Source organism: Trachypithecus francoisi, unplaced genomic scaffold (genome assembly GCF_009764315.1).
Source record: "Trachypithecus francoisi isolate TF-2019V2 unplaced genomic scaffold, Tfra_2.0 Lachesis_group21, whole genome shotgun sequence".
NCBI lineage: Eukaryota > Metazoa > Chordata > Mammalia > Primates > Cercopithecidae > Trachypithecus > Trachypithecus francoisi.
In genome coordinates this window covers 43,662,665-43,685,177 of record NW_022681467.1, presented here as the reverse complement: position 1 = coordinate 43,685,177, position 22,513 = coordinate 43,662,665, and the positions used below count along the sequence as shown (strand labels likewise).

Here is a 22,513-nt window from a genome sequence, read left to right as displayed (position 1 = left end):
AGTCTCAGCTATTCGGGACGCTGAGGCAGGAGAATGGTGTGAACCTGGGAGGCAGAGCTTGCAGTGAGCCAAGATCACGCCACTGCACTCCAGCCTGGGCGACAGAGCAAGACTCTGTCTCAAAAAAAAAAAAAAATTTAGTTGGTAGCTTAGGAATGCTGGAGTATAGACATGATTTTTCAAGTTGAAAGAGATGCTAGGAGATGTGTCTGCAGAAGTCAACAGGGTCAGATCTGTTTTTTGAAGGGCCTTGTTTGCCCATTTCTTGCTGGGAAAACAAGGAACGAAATAAGATAAAAGTCACAGAGGATGTCAAAGGATGTCTACTTCAAGTGCCCAGCGACAAGGTACTAATGTGCTGTCGGAGAAGGAAAAGATTGCCGTGGACCAAGGTGATCACAATGGGAGGCGAAGGGGCACTGAGGTTAACCCAGGACTTGGAGGAGCATTGAATCGATCTAGTCTTGGAGAAAAAGTTGCCAGGGAAGTGGAGAAAAATAGAAGTGACTTAAGGATCCTGGAGTCCTCTCACTGGCAAGCAGATCAGCTGGTTGACACCCAGTTACTCTCAATTGTGATAACAGTAGTAATATTACTAGTCGATATTTATTGAACACTGTTTTTAGGCATTGGCCTGAGACATCTGGATATACAGATATAGGCTCTGGGATTCTAGCACCCGTCCTTGGCCGCTATTCCACGCTACTTCTCTTGTGTTTCCTGGGCTGTTGTTGATGAAGTCTTTCTTTCTTTCTTTCTTTCTTTCTTTCTTTCTTTCTTTCTTTCTTTTCTTTCTTTCTTTCCTTTCTTTCTTTTCTTTCTTTTTCTTTTCTCTCTCTCTCCCTCTCTCTCTCTTTCCCTCTCTCTTTCTTTCTTCCTCTTTCTTTCTTTCTTTCTTTCTTCTTCTTTCTTTCTTTTCCCTTCCTTCCTTCCTTCCTTCCTTCCTTCCTTTCTTTTCTTTCTTTCTTTCTTTCTTTCTTTCTTTCTTTCTTTCTTTTCTTTCTTTCTTTCAACAGAGTCCCACTCTATCACCCAGGCTGGAGTGCACTGGTGCATCTTGGCTCACTGCAACCTCTGCCTCCTGGGTTCAAGCAGTTCTCCTGTCTCAGCCTCCAGAGTAGCTGGGATTATAGGTGCCACAAAATAAAAATTTTGTATTTTTAGTAGAGACAGGGTTTTACCATGTTGGCCAGGCTGGTCTCAAACTCCTGGCCTCAAGTGATCTGCCTGCCTCGGCCTCCCAAAGTGCTGGGATTCCAGGCATGAACCACCCTGCCCAGCCCCTTTTTAATTTCTTTTAGCAAATAATTGTGTGTGCAGGGGCCAGGCAGTTGGATATATTTATTCATCTTAACTGTTGGCAAGTTCTCATCTGCATTGATTTCCTTGCAAAAGCCTCATTCTTGGCATGGTTTGATTCTCCCTTCTTGCTTGGGAAAGAGTGGCGACTCCCTTCTCCCAGCCTTGGAAGGAAGCCATGGTCTCTCTGCTCCCGCGTCCAACCCATCCTGGCTAGTTCTTTGAGTGTCCACTGTAGAGGGGACAAAATTCCACTTTCAACCTCTAGGGCTCCAGCTGGGTTCTAGAATGAAATCGACATGAAATAGATTAAGAGGAGAAAAGCAGACAAATTTATTTAGTACAAGTTTTATGTAGCATGGGAGCCGTCTTAAGGAAATGAAGACCCAAAGAAGCAGAGAGAGTCAGTCCCTCAACTACTGAATTGGGCAGATAATAGTATGTTGTGAAAAAGCAGCTCACTCATGTGGGGAGGCTGAAAAGATAAGAGTTGTTTTAACAAGGTCTGTACAGAATTATCTCGGCTAGGACTCCCCATCGAAGAATGTTTCTTTTCTCCTGGCACAAAGAGGGCATCTTTCACATGGGAATTTTTATCTCCCGTCTTCAGGAAGAAAATGTGAGATCAGAACGCCCTTCTTGCATCTGCTGTTTTTCAAGCACCTTTTGCTCAGAGCAATCCTCAAGTTGAAGCAGCATATTTGGGGTAGCACACTCTCTCACCCTTCACCACCTTTCTCAAAACCCTGAAACCTCTTCCAGTCTGCACCACACCCTCCTGCTCAAAGTTTATAAAGTTTTGCACAGGACTTCTAATCATATTGGACACAGGAGCTACCTATTACACTTCTGAATCTCCCCAAGATTTCTAGCTCAGAAACGCCCTCTGAGATGAGATTTGAGATCTTGTTCAGTTATGAGTTCCCCCTGAAATGGACAGTACCTTAAACAAGATAAAGTGTCCTTCTGTCTTAGGTAAAGAAGGACAGTCTAAGGCTAATACAGCGGCCCCCATGCCGTCGAGGAGCCAGGCTCCTTCTAGCCTGACACTCTACCATGATCAGCAAAAGGTTTCTCACTCATAGCTCAAGGTGCCGGCTCCAGATCAGATGCCTGCGTCTGCATTCCAGCCGGCAGACGGACAGAGGGAATGTTTTCACTCCTTAAGATACCTCTCAGAATCTGGACACAACAAATAGGTTTATATTCCCCCAACTAGAACTTCATAGCCACATCAACCAGCAAGCCTGAATGGAAAATGGAGTTTTTATTCTATATGGCCATATGCCAAGTAAAATATCTAATAAAAAAAGAAGGAAAACAGATGGCAAGGAGGAGCCACCACAGTCTGCCATAGCATCTCAACACTTCCTCTCCACCTTGACTTGACCCATCTTTCCAGCCCAGTCCCATCCTCTGATTCTATTTCCCCCTGAGACTTGGAGATCAGGGCACAGTCTCCCTGTCTGTGAGCAGCCCTCCTCCCCATCCCCAGGAAAATTCTGTCTTAGGAGTTACTAATACCAATACTGGGTATTTCCCAGGTCCTTGTTCTTCTCTGACTTGTAACATTCAGAAATTGTAAGAACATGTTCACAGATGGGCCTTTCCATTAATTTATAATCCAATTCTCATCTTTTGAAGCAAAAATAAAGGGTTTCTGCTCAGTTAGTCTGTCAGCTGTCACCAGGAGGTGGGCAGGAAGGGTCCTTACATGTCAGATGCTTGGGTGGTGGCTACACAGCACTCAACAGCTGTTGGAGCACGAAAAGGATGAGTTCATGACTGTGCAAGGTCTTAACCAGAACATCTGCCAGGATGCTTGCAGAAAAGGAATTTAGTCAACGTCATGTTGGGGATCCTCTGGAAGGAACAGTAAATCAGGCTTTTTGGTGTCTCAACAGCTGGGAATAATACTGTGTGTGCCATCCTATAAGGTACTGACATTTCCACTAAAGACACAGGAACTATGAATTGGAGCAGAAACTGTGAGAAATTCCAAATTTAAAAATAATAATAATTTTTAAAAGTAAGCAGCTTAGGTGGTGATAATCTGAATTAGCTCCAATTTTGATCTTGGAGCCCAAAGTGGAAGCATTGATGAACTCAATGTACTAATAATCTTAAATATTTAGTTGAAGTACCAGCCAGACACGGTGGCTCACACCTGTAATCCCAGCACTTTGGGAGGCCAAGGTGGGTGGATCATCTGAGGTGAGGAGTTCAAGACCTGCCTGGCCAATATGGCAAAACCCCGTCTTTACTAAAAGTACAAAATTAGCCAAGTGTGGTGGTGTGTACCTGTAATCCCAGCTACTTGGGAGGCTGAGTCAGGAGAATTGCTTGAATCCGGCAGGTAGAGGTTGCAGTGAGCCAAGATCATGCCACTGCACTCCAGCCTGGGAATCAGAGCGAGACTCCATATGAAAAAAAAAAAAAAGAAATTTAGTTGAAGTAATAGTATAAACACCCACACTGCACCCAATTGTTGGACCACAGGGCATTTATTCTAATCAGTTGGTTAGAAAGAAATTTAGACTTTAGAAAGGCCCCATTGAGCTATTTATAAGCTAGGAACTAAGAAACAAACAATTATAAACTAGAGGTCAGTTTATTCCTCCAAGTTACCATATACCTTATTTACTCTGAGTTTATCTACATTGTTTTTTTCCAAGGAAAACGTCGAATAAAAATTCCTCAGATCATTTTTTTCCCTTCTTTTTTCTTTGGTTGTGTGTGGTAAATAAACTATTGATTTTGTTTTCATGGAATTTAAGGGATAGTTCAGCTCCATTTGATAACTAGCACCTTAATGTATTCAAAATAAACAAATTGTAGGGTTTCAATTAGTTATTTTTGCCATCAAAATCGACCACATCATGACAGGCACTGCGGAGATTGCTGTGTGGGCTGTTTGGGCCCTAAGTTGTATGTGACATTAATGATTTGGAGACCAATTGCCAAAAGGAACACTTGGTATGAGACGCCAGGGAGACTCATCCAGAGTTGTGTGCTCTTCGAGGGTAAATTAACATTGGATTTCTTAGAGAAAAAAGTGAATTGGAATGTGATTTTGGGGAATTCAACATAATTGGTTCTACTTAGGCCAAAAACATCTTTCGAATGTCTTTGCAGAGTGAGCATATTACCGGTTCACTGTGAGGGAAAGAACAGCAATCTTTAAAGAGGCACACTCTGTCTTTGAGGACAGGGGTCCCCAATCGCTGGGCACAGACAGATGCCAGTCCATGGTCTGTTAGAAGCCAGGCCACACAGCAGGAGGTGAGCGGCGGGTGAGTGAGCATTACCCCCTGAGCTCCGCCTTCTGTCAGATCAGCAGAGGCATTCAGGCTTGCCCAACCCACTGCCCAGAGCCAGCATGCAGCCCAGGACGGCTTTGAATGCGCCCAACACAAATTTGTAAACTCTTCTTAAAACATTATGAGATTTTTGTTTGCATTTTTTTTTCTTTTTTTAGCTCATCAGCTATCATTCATGTTACTGTATTCTATGTGTGGCCCAAGACAATTCTTTCAATATGGCCCAGGGAAGCCAAAGGCTGGCCATCCCTGCATTAGGTTTCCACAGGAGCCTTCACCCTGTTGTGAACTGCGTGTTTGTGGGGTCTAGGTTGTGGGTTCCTTAGGAGAATCTAACTAATGCCTGATGACAGGAGGCGGAACAGTTTCATCCTGAAACCATCCCTCCCCTCCAACCCCCATGCATTGAAAAATTGTCTTCCATGAAACTGGTCCCTGGTGCAAAAAAGGTTGGGGACAATTGTTTTAGAAGACATTAGGTTGCAAGTGACAGAAAACCCATGTCTGACTAGTTTAAACAAAGGAAAGGAATGTATTGCCTCAAGCCAAGAAAAGGCCAATGACAAGCTGGCTTTGAGCATATCCAAATCCAGGGACTATGACTCTTTTTCTCTCCATCTCAGCACAACCTTTTTGACATCACCCTGAGGCGCTTGTGACCCCCACCCAGGTGGCTCCCAAGGCAGAGTCCCTAGCAAGGCCCAGGGTGAGCTTTGATTGGGTCTGACTGGGTCACATGCCATTCCTGAGCCAATCATTGTGGCCAGCGGGATGTGGAGCCTCATTGGTCAAGCCGGAGCCACATGATCATTTCTGGAGCTGGACTGAGACCAGCAAAGCCATGGTTCCCAGAGCAAGCTCAGAGAATGGCCCCAGAAGTATGGGAGTGAAGGCTGGGCAGGCACAAGGAATCTGACCACCAAACGTCCATCCAGACAAACACCTCATTGGCCTCCAGAGTCAACCTAAAGTCATTGTGCACCTTAGCCCTGTTGGCCTTTGGGTGCTGGGCCTCATTGCCCCATCTCTGTCCCAACCACAAACACAGGGTACCCCCTGAGCCTCTGCTTCCAGAGCTTGACTTTGCCCACATCCCTCCCTTTCAGCCACTTTGGTTCCAACTCCTGGAAATGTCCCACATGCCCCCTTCTGACCCCAACTCACTCTGCTTTCCTCTCCGATGTCCTGACTGGGTTTCCAGCTGCATCACCTTTCAAGCATCTGAGCTCCCTAAACCATGTGTCTGTTGTCTCGGACATCAGCTTGTCAAGGGCCAGTGAGCACGTGGGTGAGACCCCCCTGCGGAGAGCAGCCCTGCTCCCTTGCCCACATCAGGAAATACCAAACATGAACCCACCATTTTTTTCAATCATTAAGTGGCCTTGGGCCAAAAGCAATAAAACTCTGACGCAATCCAAGTTTTCATGGGAATGAAACGCAATGGTGACTCGCATGTATGGATGTATTGTGTAAGTGTGTAATTTTGAAATAAAACGCGAGGTTATTGTTTCAGTCAGATCACACATTTTTATCGGCATTGGAAATGTAGTACAATACTACTCATGTGAAACAGATATGCACACACAAATAATACTTTATATTTTCTGTGGGTTGGTCACATCGTCATTATAACTAACATTTTTGTGTATGATCACATTTAACTCTCATGACAATGTCATGAGCAAAGCACTGTTTCTGTTTTCGTTTAACAAACAAGGAAACTGAAATACAGTGAAATTAAATGACTTTCCCACGATCAGATGATCAAATAGTGAAGTCAGGTGTGTAGTTGAATTAACCTTTTTCTTCTCAGTGAAGATGGGGGTGACCAGTGACATGAAAGAGGAAGTGATAGGTGTCACTTTGGGGTTGATATCTTTAAGAAGCAGCGTTTTGTTGTAGTTGTTGTTGTTGTTTTCCAGGCTTTCCTCCTTTTTCCAGATTCTTGATGGTGGAGGAAGTGCTATCACAGGTATATGAGGGTTTACTTAAGCACGTAATACAGTTTATTGCTTTAAGCTTTTGAGATTTGAACTAATACATTAAGACATTAATAAGTTAGGGCATTCTAGAGATCTGTGTGTTCTTGATGGCTAATTGTTAAGAATTAAAATTTTATTTCACATTTAGAAAACGTGGGCTTTAAATCTTTTTAAAAAGTTTTACAGATGTTCATTATTCTATTTATTGTTCTATCATTTTAACATCTCTGATTTTTTAAGGTAAAATATACAGCCATAGCTCCTTAGGTAGAAATACTGAATGTAATTTTTCTTAGTTGTTCATTTCAAAAATAATTTTTTTTATTATTATCAAAGGATTTCTGGAACCTACTCTGTGCCAGGAACTATTTTAAATGTTTTACAGATATTAACTCCTTTAAAGTTGACACTAACCCTTTGGGTCAGGTGTTATACTTAACTTTCCCATAGTTAGTGAGTAATGAGGCTAGGATTTGACCCCAGGCAGTTCGTTCCAGAAATCTGCCCTTAGCATCTATTCTATCTTCACTCTTCAGGCCTCAGAGACTTTAAGAGGAGCCTGGCACATAATAGGCCTTCAGTAAATGTGTTGAATGTATGAATGAATGAACGCATGAATTCCACTTCACAAGGGCCATCGTTAGATTATTTCATTGGAATACCACGCCAATCCGTTGCCATGCTTGTTATTTCTTTTTTTTTTTTTTTTTTTTGAGACGGAGTCTCGCTCTGTCGCCCAGGCTGGAGTGCAGTGGCGCGATCTCGGCTCACTGCAAGCTCCGCCTCCCGGGTTTACGCCATTCTCTTGCCTCAGCCTCCCGAGTAGCTGGGACTACAGGCGCTCGCCATCTCGCCCTGCTAGTTTTTTGTATTTTTTAGTAGAGACGGGGTTTCACCGTGTAGACCAGGATGGTCTCGATCTCCTGACCTCGTGATCCACCCATCTCGGCCTCCCAAAGTGCTGGGATTACAGGCTTGAGCCACCGCGCCCGGCCCATGCTTGTTATTTCTATCCTCGTGTCACAGAAAGGAAACCGACTCTGGCAAAGTGAAAGGCAATGTGACCCAAGAAGGTGGAGAGCTGCTGTCCCAGGCCTTAAAACCAATAAAAGCAAAGAAAAGAGCGTATTTTCTTCCCTTGGAGGGAACGGATGCTCCTGTTCCTTCCTCTGAGATGACACAAACGTGGATGTCTGCACTGAACATGTATTTCCTTGCTCTTTCTTGTTGCTTGAGGAATATTCTATGTTCTCTCTGTCTTAATAAGGCATGGAGGAGGCCTGGAACAGCCTGTTCTGGGCCCCTGCCTGCTTCAGGAAAGAGTGCCCCCTGAAGGGAGAGTTGCTGCAAAGGTTGCATGAGGTAGCATGCGCTGCACAAGCTCAGAACAGAACCTGAGACACAGTAAGTGTGCAATAAGTTTTTGCTCATGAAAGAATAAATAAAAGAATTAAAATACAGTACAGGCTGGGCGCGGTGGCTCAAGCCTGTAATCCCAGCATTCTGGGAGGCCGAGACGGGCAGATCACGAGGTCAGGAGATCGAGACCATCCTGGCTAAGCCGGTGAAACCCCGTCTCTACTAAAAAATACAAAAAAAGGAATCCAACTTACAAGGGATGTAAAGGACCTCTTCAAGGAGAACTACAAACCACTGCTCAGTGAAATAAAAGAGGACACTAACAAATGGAAGAACATACCATGCTCATGGATAGGAAGAATCAATATCGTGAAAATGGCCATACTGCCCAAGGTTATTTATAGATTCAATGCCATCCCCATCAAGCTACCAATGAGTTTCTTCACAGAATTGGAAAAAAACGGCTTTAAAGTTCATATGGAACCAAAAAAGAGCCCGCATTGCCAAGACAATCCTAAGTCAAAAGAACAAAGCTGGAGGCATCACGCTACCTGACTTCAAACTATACTGCAAGGCTACAGTAACCAAAACAGCATGGTACTGGTACCAAAACAGAGATATAGACCAATGGAACAGAACAGAGTCCTCAGAAATAATACCACACATCTACAGCCATCTGATCTTTGACAAACCTGAGAGAAACAAGAAATGGGGAAAGGATTCCCTATTTAATAAATGGTGCTGGGAAAATTGGTTAGCCATAAGTAGAAAGCTGAAACTGGATCCTTTCCTTACTCCTTATACGAAAATTAATTCAAGATGGATTAGAGACTTAAATGTTAGACCTAATACCATAAAAACCCTAGAAGAAAACCTAGGTAGTACCATTCAGGACATAGGCATGGGCAAGGACTTCATGTCTACAACACCAAAAGCAATGGCAGCAAAAGCCAAAATTGACAAATGGGATCTAATTAAACTAAAGAGCTTCTGCACAGCAAAAGAAACTACCATCAGAGTGAACAGGCAACCTACAGAATGGGAGAAAATTTTTGCAATCTACTCATCTGACAAAGGGCTAATATCCAGAATCTACAAAGAACTCAAACAAATTTACAAGAAAAAACAAACAACCCCATCCAAAAGTGGGCAAAGGATATGAACAGACATTTCTCAAAAGAAGACATTCATACAGCCAACAGACACATGAAAAAATGCTCATCATCACTGGCCATCAGAGAAATGCAAATCAAAACCACAATGAGATACCATCTCACACCAGTTAGAATGGCGATCATTAAAAAGTCAGGAAACAACAGGTGCTGGAGAGGATGTGGAGAAATAGGAACACTTTTACACTGTTGGTGGGATTGTAAACTAATTCAACCATTATGGAAAACAGTATGGTGATTCCTCAAGGATCTAGAACTAGATGTACCATATGACCCAGCCATCCCACTACTGGGTATATACCCAAAGGATTATAAATCATGCTGCTATAAAGACACATGCATGTATGTTTATTGTGGCACTATTCACAATAGCAAAGACTTGGAATCAACCCAAATGTCCATCTGTGACAGACTGGATTAAGAAAATGTGGCACATATACACCATGGAATATTATGCAGCCATAAAAAAGGATGAGTTTGTGTCCTTTGTAGGGACATGGATGCAGCTGGAAACCATCATTCTTAGCAAACTATCACAAGAACAGAAAACCAAACACCGCATGTTCTCACTCATAGGTGGGAACTGAACAATGAGATCACTTGGACTCGGGAAGGGGAACATCACACATCGGGGCCTATCATGGGGAAGGGGGAGGGGGGAGGGATTGCATTGGGAGTTATACGTGATATAAATGACGAATTGATGGGTGCTGACGAGTTGATGGGTGCAGCACACCAACATGGCACAAGTATACATATGTAACAAACCTGCACGTTATGCACATGTACCCTAGAACTTAAAGTATAATAATACAAAATACAAAATACAAAAAAAAAAAAAAACTAGCCAGGCAAGGTGGCGGGCGCCTGTAGTCCCAGCTACTCGGGAGGCTGAGGCAGGAGAATGGCATAAACCGGGAGGTGGAGCTTGCAGTGAGCTGAGACCCGGCCACTGCACTCAGCCAGGGTGACAGAGCGAGACTCTGTCTCAAAAAAAAAAAAAAAAAAAAAATACAGTACAAAATGTGTTTATACTGTAGGAGTAGACTAGACCAAAACAAAATTTAGATATTTTTTTCCTCAACTTCCTCGAATAGACATGATTCCCTCTGAGGAACTCCACCCTATAGTTCTATATAAGTGGTAGAATTCCAGCCACTGTCATCACCAGAAGAGTTTTATTGTGTTTTCTGCAGATGCCGCAGAGTTTTATTGTGTTTTCTGCAGAGGCTACAGGATGCAGAGTTCAGTGTGTGGCTTCTAGAGCCAGATACCTGGGTTCAAATCCTGACTTGGCCACTAACTCTATAACCTTGGGTAAAATACTTAGCTGGGTTTCCCCATTGTGAAATGAAGATAATCATGCTATGAGAACTAAAGTAAATATCTGTAAGATATTTGGACTGAAGCTGGAACATCTATCCAAGGTACCATTAACAGAGTTAGCTTCATATTTTAAAATGCTTTGCAAACTGTCAAGGCTTGGTGGAACTGTGTTGTTGGTTTTATTCTTATTCCATCTATATGAGTTTATGCAGATAGGACAATCATTATCAGCAAAAACAGGTCATGTTTTCCTGGTTGGTTTCCTGGCCTCACGTATTTGTATACTCCTTCATTTTCTGTAATCCAGATTTCCCCAAGAGACAGCAAGCCAGACCCTCCCCATTTTCTCCTTGCCTAATAGGAAGTTCAATCTTTTCCTGGGTTCCTAACCCCAGATGATGTCACAGAGCTTCTCTGTGACCTGCCCTCCCCAGGCTCCAGCCTGCCATCCTGGTGCTATCCCTGTCTAGTTTCCCTCATGAAGCAATGACCACAACAGCTCCAACCCCCTCACCTACACAACACGCATGCTTCTTTATGCACAGTGGGGGTGGGTCTCAGAGCTTGTTCAAGCTGACAGAGCTGGCAGCAGAGACAGGGCCAGAACCTGGGCCTCCCATCTTCCTAGGGCTGCATTCTACAAAACACAGTCCGCATTCCAAGAAGAGTACTGACATAATGGGAGAGGCACTGCATGGCCCTCGCTCATTCGGCCAGTCATGGATTCACTAATTATTCAAACAAATAGTTACGATGCCTGCTGTGTGCCAGGCACTGTTCCAGGTAAAAGGACATTGGCACTGTATTACGTAAAAGGAAAGGGAAAAAAATTGGTTGATTTCTTCTGGAAAATACATTTGTTCCATACTGTGAAAGCATTAGTGGCTCCAGAACTTTTTGCAGGAGGGTCTCAGATGTGGCAATGTTCTGGAAGGAAGAACGATGGAAACATTGAGTACTCACGCATATCTGCTCCTCCCCTCCTTCTGGAAACAGAAGGAGAACATCCCCTGTGTTAGTCTGTTCTCACCCTGCTAATAAAGACATACCTGAGACTGGGTAATTTATAAAGGAAAGAGGTTTAATGGACTCACAGTTCCACATGACTGGGGAGGTCTCACAATCATGGCAGAAAGTGAATGAGGAGCAAAGTCACATCTTACATGACAGCAGGCAAGACAGCTTGTGCAGGGGAACTCCCCTTTACAAAACCATCAGGTCTCGAGAGATGTATTCACTAGCATGAGAATAGTATGAGGGAAACTGCCCCGATGACTTAATTCTCTCCACATGGCCCACCCTTGACACGTGGGGATTATTACAATTCAAGGTGAGATTTGGGTGGGGACACATCCAAACCATATCACCTTCCCTCGCCTTGAAGTTAGGTGGGGTCCTGGGGCATGTTCTAGGCAACTGTTGTGGATGGAAGAAGATGAAGGTTTCACTTCAGAGTGAAGTGTTTCTGGGGCTCTCTGACCTGCACCGTGACGGTGCCAGAGCTGCCAGGTGGACACTGCAGGATAGAGGCCACCTGGATGGCTGAGTCCACACGGAGGATGCTGCCTACGAGAGTCATCTGGACCCCCAGTTGCTTTTTTGTGAAAAAGAGAAAGAAATGTTGCTGTGATTTCTGCAATTTGGCTGCAATTTGGGGGTTGTTATTAGAGCATTGCCCAGTCTTTCCTGACTGATGTGGTATCGGGAGAAAGGTTAGGATACTGGTCTTGAAGCTGAATTTGCAGAGTGTCACACTTTCTATTTGGAGTGCAGGTCCCCTATAAGGAGCAGCAAAACAGTTTCCTAGAGATTTTCTTACATAACTTTGCTTGTATATTTTTCTTAGTATCCTCTGTGGCAGGATATAGAGAGAACACTGCCTGGGATTATAAGTGGACTAAAGCTTCTCTTTCCAAGTCATTCCTTGGAAACAGTATTAATTAAAATAATAAATAATAATAGACTCAGTAAATACATTTTTACAGTAAGGAAGGTTAAACATTAATTAATAAATAGGACTTGATGTTTAAGGGTCTCTTTTTTATTTCTTTCTTTTTTTTTTTTCTTTGAGATGAAGTCTTGCTCTGTCGCCCAGGCTGGAGTGCAGTGGCACAATCTCGGTTCACTGCAACCTCCACCTCCCAGGTTCAAGCAATTCTTTGCCTCAGCCTCCCAAGTAGCTGGGATTGCAGGTGCCCACCACCATGCCTGGCTAATTTTTTTGTATTTTTAGTAGAGATGGGGTTTCACCATCTTGCCCAGATAGGTCTTGAACTTCTGACCTTGTGATCCACCTACCTCGGCCTCCCAAAGTGCTGGGATTACATCTTTTTTTTTTTTTCTTGAGACAGAGTCTCACTCTGTCACCCAGGATGGAGTGCAGTGGCACCATCTCAGCTCACCGCAACCTCCACCTCCCGAGTTCAAGCAATTCTCACGCCTCAGCCTCCTTAGTAGCTGGTATTACAGGTGCCCACCACCATACCTGGCTAATTTTTTTGTATTTTTAGTAGAGACGGGGCTTCAGCATGTTGGTCAGGCTGGTTTCCAACTCCTGACCTCAAGTGATCCACCCGCCTCCGCCTTCTAAAGTGCTAGGATTACAGGCACGAACCACTGTGCCCGGCGTGTTGAAGTGTTTCTTAAGGGCCAGCTCTCACAGTGACTTAATTAAGCAGCTCAGCTGAGAAGCATCGGGCTATTAAATGGAGGTTGACGGAGCCCTGGTTGATTCAGGGCAGGATAGAGACACCGCCTTTATTAGTCTTCCTCGCTTCTATGAAAGCAAAGCAGGTTTGTATTCCACTTTGGGACTAATCCATTTGTCACTGTGAAGTCTCTAAGGACAGGGATGTCCATTTCAAACCTCATTTGCAGCTGCTTTTTAGTCTTAGTGGTTTTGGAATGGAATTCATCTGCTTTGACCCCCTGTGTATTTGGTTACCTCTTATCTAGTGCCCACAGTGAAATTCCAATATAACATTAACAATTTGTTTTCCCTGATATCGGCTCTGTTTGTCACAGGCTGGAACCCGGGCCCATAAAGAAATGTCACTTTTGGTCTCACTTGTAAGAATTTTATGCAAATAACATGATAATGATTTCAAGGAGAAAGAAGACTGGATGGAGAAGAGGGGAATGGCAGGAGGGGAGTAGAAGGAAAAAGAGAAGGAGGGAAAGAAGGGGCGGTGGTGAGGTCATGGAGCCATGGAGAGAAGGGAGGCCTGGGGAAGCGCATGGGTGTCCATGAGCAAATGAAAACACACCTCTGCCTCTACAACATGGTGGGGTGGTGGTCGAGTCCAGTTGCCCGGAGTAGCTTGGAGCATTGTCAGGGACAGACACGATGGGGTGTGAGCAATGCTATGGAGAGGACCCAGTGCTCCTTACACAATATTAGTGATTCCAGTGCCAGCAGGGGACAGAATGGCAGCCAGTAAGAGAGCAGAGAGAAGGTTTTTGAATTCAGATCAACTCATTCCCGAAGGGCATACAAACACCGTGCAAGGGTACCTGGGTATGGACCTCAAACTCAGTGTGTTCTCATGCCCTGCAGTGCTCACTCTGAGAACGCTCTTACTGTTCCTTCCCATCTCCCCTTTCATAATCACCCTTTTCCCTTTTAGAAAAAAAAGTACCATCTTCACTTCATCAGAGCCTTCCCAGAGTGCTTTGCTTTAGGCATGCAAATCCCCCCACCCCATATTCTACAAGGGGACAGCCTGTAAGAGTGGGGTCTGGGACAAGTGTCCTTTAATTAAGACTCTACAACCCCCCTCCATCCATCTCCTAAAGACTTTACTTTTAATAAAATATCGCTTTGATGCTTAATAATTATTTATCAAAATTTACTGTGTGTTTGTGTTGTTTTGATCACTTGGGTGTTACAAATAACACTGATGATAACTCAGTTCAGATGAAATTGTAAACATAGTATATTTAAAAGTAAAACAATTGATAGCATAAAAATAAATTGAAGTAAGATAAAATTATCAGGAGGAAGTAGAAGGAGGAAAGGAAATGATACACATTTCTAACTATTAAGAAAAGCTTAATATATCTTAAAGGATCACGCGTATTAATCAAGTATGATATTTAGCTTCCATTGGATGCATTTCAAAGGATGATGCAACAGTTTTATTGCAAACTGTCAATATTTACACTGCTCTGTCATTTACACAACCTTGTCATTTTTGTCCTTTGTATTTTACTCTCTAATTTTTTTCCCTTGCTCTTTACTTCCATGACCAGAAACTGGCTTTCTCATCGGGGCTAATTTTTCACAAAGAATCTGCATTTGAATCAAGTCATGAGAAATATACAAGGCAGATGAGACAGAAGCCCAGGCTCTCCTGGCACCCACATTCTGAGTAGTGGGCCAGCCCTGCTCAGCACCAAGCAGACTGGGTCCACCCACCAGCCCTGCTCCACATTTCTGCATACTATGGAGTATGGTGGTCGTGATTGCTGCTCACCAAATATTCCCCTGTCCCTCCAAACACTTTCCCACAATCTTGGAAGGTAGGCGCAGCCATATGACTGACTTTGCCTATGACTTGTGGGAGGAAATGGTAGTGTTGCTCTTGGGCAAATATTTTAAAAGCCAATCTTTATGAAGCCGTATCTTCCTCCTGCCACAGTGATTATAGAAGGATGTGCCAAGAGGGAGGTGCTGCGAACCTGGGTCCCAATGTACAGAAGTCTCAGCTGACCCTGTGGTAGCAATGCAGCCTTCTTATTTAAACCACTGATATTTTTGGTCTTATTTGTTACTGCAACAAAACCTCACCCACCCTGAATAGCACCAGGAGTCAGTTGAAACTTCAAATGTTAACTCTGTGAAATGCAGTTAGTCCACATTCAGCTCCTCTTTATAACCATTTATTTTTATGTACAAAACCCACCACGCTTTGTCAAGTCAAATTTTTGGATCCGCCTTTTTGAAATAAATTTCTCACATGGACAAATCTGCATTTTCTCTTCTGATTTGACCTCACGACCTCAGGACCTTTGACCAAGGACCCAGGGATTCACCACTCATCCTGCTGAGTTTTGCTACTTTCCATGGATCTTTGAGCTTGAGGTCAATAGTGATCACTTCTTGGCTCCTGCCTTCTATGACTCTTGAGACATTTCTTTAAAATTCTGTTTCCTGCTCTGATCTCAGGTCAAAAGCTCTTGTGCATAAGCAGGCCTGGTGTTCATCAACATTCATGATCAAACCAGAATGTCAGTGTGAAGGCCTTTCCCACAGAAACACCAGGTGCAGCTAAGGGAAGCCGGAGGAAGTGGGTCACTAGCCCAGAAGAGTGAAGGAAACTGATCCGTGAGTCAAAAGGACATTACCCACTGTTCCACTAAAGAAGACACAGACTCGAACCCCGTTCTGCATTTACCAGTCCACTGATGAATGACCAGCTCTGAAGGCTGATGGGAACCTTTGCCCCTTTAAACCAACCAAGAGGTTCATTTACACATTAAAAAAGAAAAAAAAACTCCATTTTAGACAATGATTTTCTGGCTTAATGGTGGTAGAATAACTGTGATTCTCACTTTGTAACTAAAAAGATATTTTTTCCTCCATGCACGTAAATGTTTCTCCATCTCTCTGGGGTCTTGGCAGATCAGGGATCCAATAGTTTTTAAAGTAGAGGAAAACCAGAGCACCCAATCCAGCATCAACGTCCTAATTGAGGTCAGCCCCTCCTGGGTAACCCTTAAGCCGCACATCATCATGTTCCAGTGGTTCAGTGGTTCTGGTTTTAATGTTTTCTTAATTTCTCCATTGTAGGCCTAAGTAGCATCAAAGCTACTTAGATGCTGTGTCTTAAAGGTACAGAAGGATGCTTGCAAGAGAAATAAAGGAGAAAGCTGATAGCTTGATAACTCTTCTTGCAGAACCAGCTGAATCTAGAGACTAAGGAGTAACCGGCCATCTGGTATGATTTCAGGGCTCTACGTACCATTGCCTTCTTCCTGGATTGCTGTGTGCCTTCAATCCTACCATTACTGCTCCTTTCAGGCTGAGACACCAAACACTCCTTTTAAAGTAAAAACAGCATATAATTGGAAGATTGAATCAGTCAGCACTCTTGGTTGCATGCAACAACAAAAAAACCTAAGTTAAATAGCTTTAAATGAAATAAATTTATAATATCAGATAACTAGAATGTGCAAGGAGTAGCTTGTTAGTTTCAGGCACAGCCGGATCCAGAGGCTCAAAGGTCAGCAGTTCCTGATGAGTGTCTCTTGATCCCTCTGCTACTCTTTTTCCCTCTCAGGGCCATTCTTAGAGAGCATCTGCTGCTGTGGCTGCAAGACAGACTAAGCCTCGTAGAAAAGAGCCTCTGGCACTCCCAGAAGCCACAACAAAAGTCTCATTGCATCTCATTGGACCTAAGTGTCACATACCCATCCCTAGACCAGTCAGAGTTATGGAAGAAAAGAGCCTGATGGTCTTACTCCACCTGACACAGAGGGTTGGTCCAGCCATTGGAGGGTGGTTACCCAGGGGAAACTGGGATTCAGTTACCCAAAGATGGTACAATAGATTCTGGGTAGCCAAAAATAAATACACTACAAAGTTCATATTCTTTAAAGAGATTTATAAACAAGAGTGAGATGCACAGAAGCAAAGTTTCACTATCCCTGTCTGAAGGTGAAACTAACTTATTACCTGGGTTGACACCTCAGATTAGGTACCTGTGACCTTGGAAAGAGAAGTCCTACTAGTGTTGGGACACAAACCAGGAAAGTTTGAACTGAGGAAAGGAATTCAAAGGTCCTAAGGTGGAGAACTGGCCAAGTGAGGCACGAGGGAATGGAGGCAACCAGCAGAATGGAGGGAGGTTCTGGATGGATCCTCGATACAAAGAACAACGTAACAACAATGAGGGCAGTCATGGATGAAGTGTTTGCTATGTGCCAGGCACTATGCTAATCACTCTCTGTGTATTAACACGTTCACATCTCACAGCAATTTTAATGTTTATGAAACTTATTTCCATTTTACAGTAAGACAACTGAGACATGGAGGGCTTGATAGAGCTAGTGATGGTGATGCTGAGACTTGAACCAAGACAGTCTGTTCCAAAGTTCACATGCTCAGACAAGATATTGAAGAATCGCCAGGAACCAGAGCACTAGAACGGTGCTGCTGGCAGTAGATGCTGAAGCTCCTTAGAGCAACTGTCTCCTCATGAGTGATGGGGAAACTGGGGCCTCTATAATTGGGCACTGTTCTACCCCAGGATATTAGTTAGGACCCCTTCCTTCTGTAGCCAGCAACAGAAAATGTAGACCAGACTTGTTTCAGTAAGAAGGGAATTTGTTTTCTCCCAAAACAAAATAACAAAATATCTAAGTATTGTGCTAGTTTCAGGGACAGTCGATTCTGGACTCAATTCAGCTTGACTCAGTTTCCCTGATGCCTTGACGCTATCGTCAGCTACGTTAGTTTCATTCTGCGGCTCTAAGTAGCAAGTTATGGCACCTCCAGCCTCATCCAAGTTTCAACCCTTCAGAAAAGGGCCACAAGCTTCCAGGGAAGTCCAGAGACTCACTCTGATTGGGTCACGTGAGGTCATGTGCTCACTCACCCCTGATAAATTGCTGTTGCCAGGGCACACCACGTGGTGATTAGCTCAGCTCTGGAAAAGCTACATACCGATTGACTTACCTCTGGAAAAGCTGCATGCTGATTAGCTTAGCGCTGGAAAAGCTACATGCTGATTGGCTTAGCTCTGGAAAAGCTATATGCTGATTGGTTTAGCTCTGGAAAAACTACATGCTGATTGGTTTAGCTCTGCGTCTTGGGCTTGAGTTCTGACTGCAGGTCATATAGATTGAAATATAGAGGGGAGATTTTTCAAATGAAAATGGTGAAGACGGGAGTTTTCTGTTTCTAAAATAAAGTGATAGAGGTGCAGGGACTAAAGAACAGATGTTCGTAATACCCAGTCTCCTATGTAAGAAAAGTTTATTTTTTTTCTTAGCTTATATTGCAGCAAATTCGAATGCATGTGACCCACAGTGACCTCTTCCAGGCTGTTATCTTGTAAAGTGACCCATATCCTTTCATCTATTTCCATACTCACCTTTGTGTGTTTGGAAAATAGATTCGCGGTGGCTCACGCCTGTAATCCCAGCACTTTGAGAGACAGAGGCGGGCGGATCACCTGAGCTCAGGAATTTGAGATCAGCCTGGCCAACATGGCGAAACCCCGTCTCTACTAAAAAAATACAGAAATTGGCCGGGCGCGGTGGAAGGCGCCTGTAATCCCAGCTACTCAGGAGGCTGAGGCAGGAGAATTGCTTGAACCCGGGAGGCGGAGGTTTCAGTGAGCCGAGATCGTGCCACTGCACTCCAGCCTGGGTGACAGAGCCAGACTCCATCTCAAAAAAAAAAAAAAAAGGAAAGGAAAGAAAAACAAAAGAGTCGAACTCAAAGGTACTATGTTAAATAAAACAAAGCAAGTTATAAAAAGGATGCTTTTAGTATAATACTGTTACTATAAATATTTGAAATATGCCAACAAATAAATATAATATTTGGGACTATTAAAAATTTCAGTAAAAATGTTACTATAAAGATTTGAAATATGCCAACCAGTAAATATAATATTTGGGACTATAAGAAATTTCAGAAAAAATATACATGAGCAAGTCAAGAAAACAAAGTTAGGAGATGACTACGCCTTGGGGAGAGAGCAGGAAATCTAATGGTAGAGGGGTCCCCAGGAAGCCTCAGATGTACTTCTGAAGTCTGATTTCTTATGGTGGAGGGATAACTGCCCAGGTGCTTATTAACTAACATTTTGTTAGTCTGTTTGTCTAAAAGTCTTCTCAAAAAAACGGAAAACAAAAATCAAGTAGCAAGTGCATGGCCCATGACCAATGCATCATCTTTGCCCTGAAATGATGTGATGTCTGTCCCACATGAGTATGAATCTTCTTAGATAACTTCAAAAGTATGAGGATGCTCAACTCGTTCTCCTCAGCAGCAGGCTCCTGCCTGCTCCGTGCTCCTGGATCCCTTTGGATTTGTCTTGCTGGGTTTTGGGGAGTGGAGACGCCCTCCTCCCTGCAGCGCTTCCTCACATGGTGATTTGTCTATTGAGCATCAGTCAGGATCCCAGGAGGACCTGCAGGAGCGGCCGCCTCCCCACAGGGGCGGAACCAGGTCCAGCTGCCCAGAACCAGGAGACCCAATGTCAGGTGCGATTCTGTGCTGGGATCCGAGTGGAACCACAGGTCTGTGCAGCAGGAGGCAAGAAGCTCATGACTACAGAGAGAGGCATGGCTGGGGACCTGGTGCCTCTGCCCCGTCTCCATCTCTGCACCTCAGGGCAGCAGAACACTCCAGGCCTCTCTCACAGCGACCAGTGTGACCTGAGGCTGCCCATCTCCCCGCCAGCCTGTCCTGAGTATGAAATTCCAGCATCGGAGAGTCCTTCCTTTTTGGTGTTCCTTCTTTCCCTTTTATAACTGAGCATCTCCCAGGCAGGATGGCTGATTGAGCTCTACCTGTCCACCTGCAGCAGGGCTGCTGGCTGGCCGATGAGACATGTCTCTGGGGTACAGCAGAGCTCAGGGTGGGGACAGAACAGGGAGAGCTGGGAGGCAGGAGAAAGGCCCTACAGGAGATGCCCCACAAGCTTTCCATCCTGCCTGCTTTTCCCTGGGGAAACCCAAGTCTCCGCTGGTGGCAGGGGCAGGGGAAGAACTGCTTTATCTTAAAGTTAATCATTGATGACACCTCCTATCACTGAGTATTGATTAGTTAGAGTGGGTCTAACAGATCAACGATTCTTAAGAATTCAAGTTTAGCAAGTCATTTATAACCAGAAGCTCCTGCATTACTTACAGAAAACAGATAACAAGCCTGCGGCAGAGGCAAAAGATCAAGTACCATGAAGGAGGAAAAGATTTATGCGGCCCTAAGTCAACAAGAAAAACCACAGTGAGAATCAAAGTGTCAGCGTCTGCGAAGAAGATTCCCTCAGAGCTCTTCTCTCTGCTTCCAGATAAATAGAAGTGAGAAAAGTATATCTATTAAAAGGCGTTGGCTGTCAGCAACCAAAGACCTGATTAACAGACTTGAAGAATCATGTAGATTGTCCCCTATAACAGAGGGGATGATGAATGCAGCTCAACCGTATCTGTCTCTCTACTCTGCCTTCCTTAGCAGGTTGGCTTGTTCTTAAGCATGGCTCCTCATGCTCACAGAAAGGCTGCTTCGGTTCCAGCATGCTGTTCTCAACCAATTCTTTTCAAAGGCAGGAAGGAGAGTTTCTTCTTGTGCCTCCATAGCATGACAGAAGAAAATTTTTCCTTGAAGACTCTTCCCACCTTGGAGCATTGACTCTCCCCTTGCATCGGTCAGGTTTGGGTCCCATGGCTGCTTCTGGATGCAAAGGAGGCTGAGCAAGAAGCACTTTTTGGTATATTTGGGCTCTAGAGGAGGAGAAGCAAGCACCATGCAAGACAGAGGTAGGGGGCTGGGGCTGCAGCGGGGCACAGTGGGGGTGACCCTTAGCTCCCGCCTCGGAAAGACAGGTAAAGCCTTCTGTCCAGTTTTGTTGTTTGTTTTGTTTTGTTTTTCTCCTGGGGGCTACATGGCCATTTGGACAGGATTGTGTGTCATGCATTACCATCCCTGAACCCTTACAGTAAATTCTAGAAATGACACCCACCATGAGTTATTGTGACAATGCAAAACTCCTCTAGATGTTTTTAAATGAGCAGAACTGTCCCCTATCTACCCCAAAGATTCTTAACAAATGTGAATTTTGTTCAGGCCAGTGTGGTGGCTCACACCTGCAATCTTAGCACTTTGGGAAGCTGAGGTGGGAGGATGGCTTAACTCCAGGATATGGAGACCAGCCTGGGCAACATAGTGAGACCCTGTCTTTACAAGAAATCAAAATATTAGCCAGACATGGTGGCGTATACCCTATGCTGCCAGCTCCTCAGGAGACTGAGGTGGAAGGATCACCTGAGCCCTGAAGGTTGAGGGTGCAGTGAGCTGTGATCGCTCCACTGCACTCCAGCCTGAGTGACAGAGAGAGAGAAAGAGGCTGCTGGGCTCTTTCTCAGCAGAAAGAGGGGAGGGTTTCAGGGGATGTAACGTGTTTAAGGTATCACATGGAGGACCCACCCCCAGTTTCAGCCAGAGCAACTGGGTTTCTGGCCAGTTTTACAAATTGAGATTTTGTAAAAGTCTCTCTTTGCAGAAAATATTTACATTTGGAAATAGTTGAGAATGACTATTTGAGTCTCAGCTGGAGTTGGGTGAATTCAAACTGTCTTTTTCAGGAGAACAATCAGTCAACATGGTTATTTTACTCAGCAAATATGTCAGAGTAAATTCGTGATAGTTGATAGAATAAATTGTGGCTAGTTGACAGATTGCATTTTCTTCTGTTTCTTACTTTCAGGGGGCATCTGTTTTTCAGATTCAGCTTTTATTCTCACCAGAAATGGATCTTAGAAACCCTTGTGTGTGCTGGCCTTAGAGTCATGGAAAACATTTCAGGCAAAGTAATCCTGGCTGGTGGCCAAATTGTTTCTTTTTGTTTGGTGTTTAACACATTTTTTCTTCTAATTCATGCATCTATGGTGTGTTAAGGAAAATGGGATAATTTAGGTTGTCTTTTTTCCTTCTTCTTCCTTTAGAATGCAAAAATAAAACTTGGCTAGAGTTTACTGTCTCCTAATCCCCAGTAGGAACCTGACATTTTTATGTTGCTTTTTCACCCTCTCCAACCTGGCCTGAGGTGCAGGTGGGGAGCTGCTGGTAGAGTGTTACCATAATCCCACCCAGCAATGACAGAGACCTGCCTGAGGGCTTCAGGGGAGACTGAAGAGTCCCAAGCACATCTCTTGTCTAGGGTGATGAAAAGCTGATCTGGGCTTGGTACCAAATGTTGCTTATCAGATTCCAAGTGGCAGTGTCTTCATGGCACCTGGTCCTGCCGGAGTGCTTGTTGAGGGTGGGCTCCATTCAGAGAGCAGGAGGGGCATCTGGGAACCGGACAAGGTGATTCAAGACCCC

The 22,513-nt window shown here is 44.2% G+C and overlaps 1 long non-coding RNA gene across 1 annotated transcript; it reads right to left on the bottom strand.

Moving 5' to 3' along the window:
• Window positions 1–1,282: 1,282 nt before the first annotated feature.
• Window positions 1,283–18,683, bottom strand: LOC117068883. Its single transcript, XR_004431270.1, has 3 exons — window positions 18,555–18,683; window positions 16,422–16,499; window positions 1,283–1,582 (listed from the first exon to the last, which is right to left on the bottom strand). It is a non-coding gene; the product is annotated as an uncharacterized LOC117068883 (long non-coding RNA).
• Window positions 18,684–22,513: the final 3,830 nt, after the last annotated feature.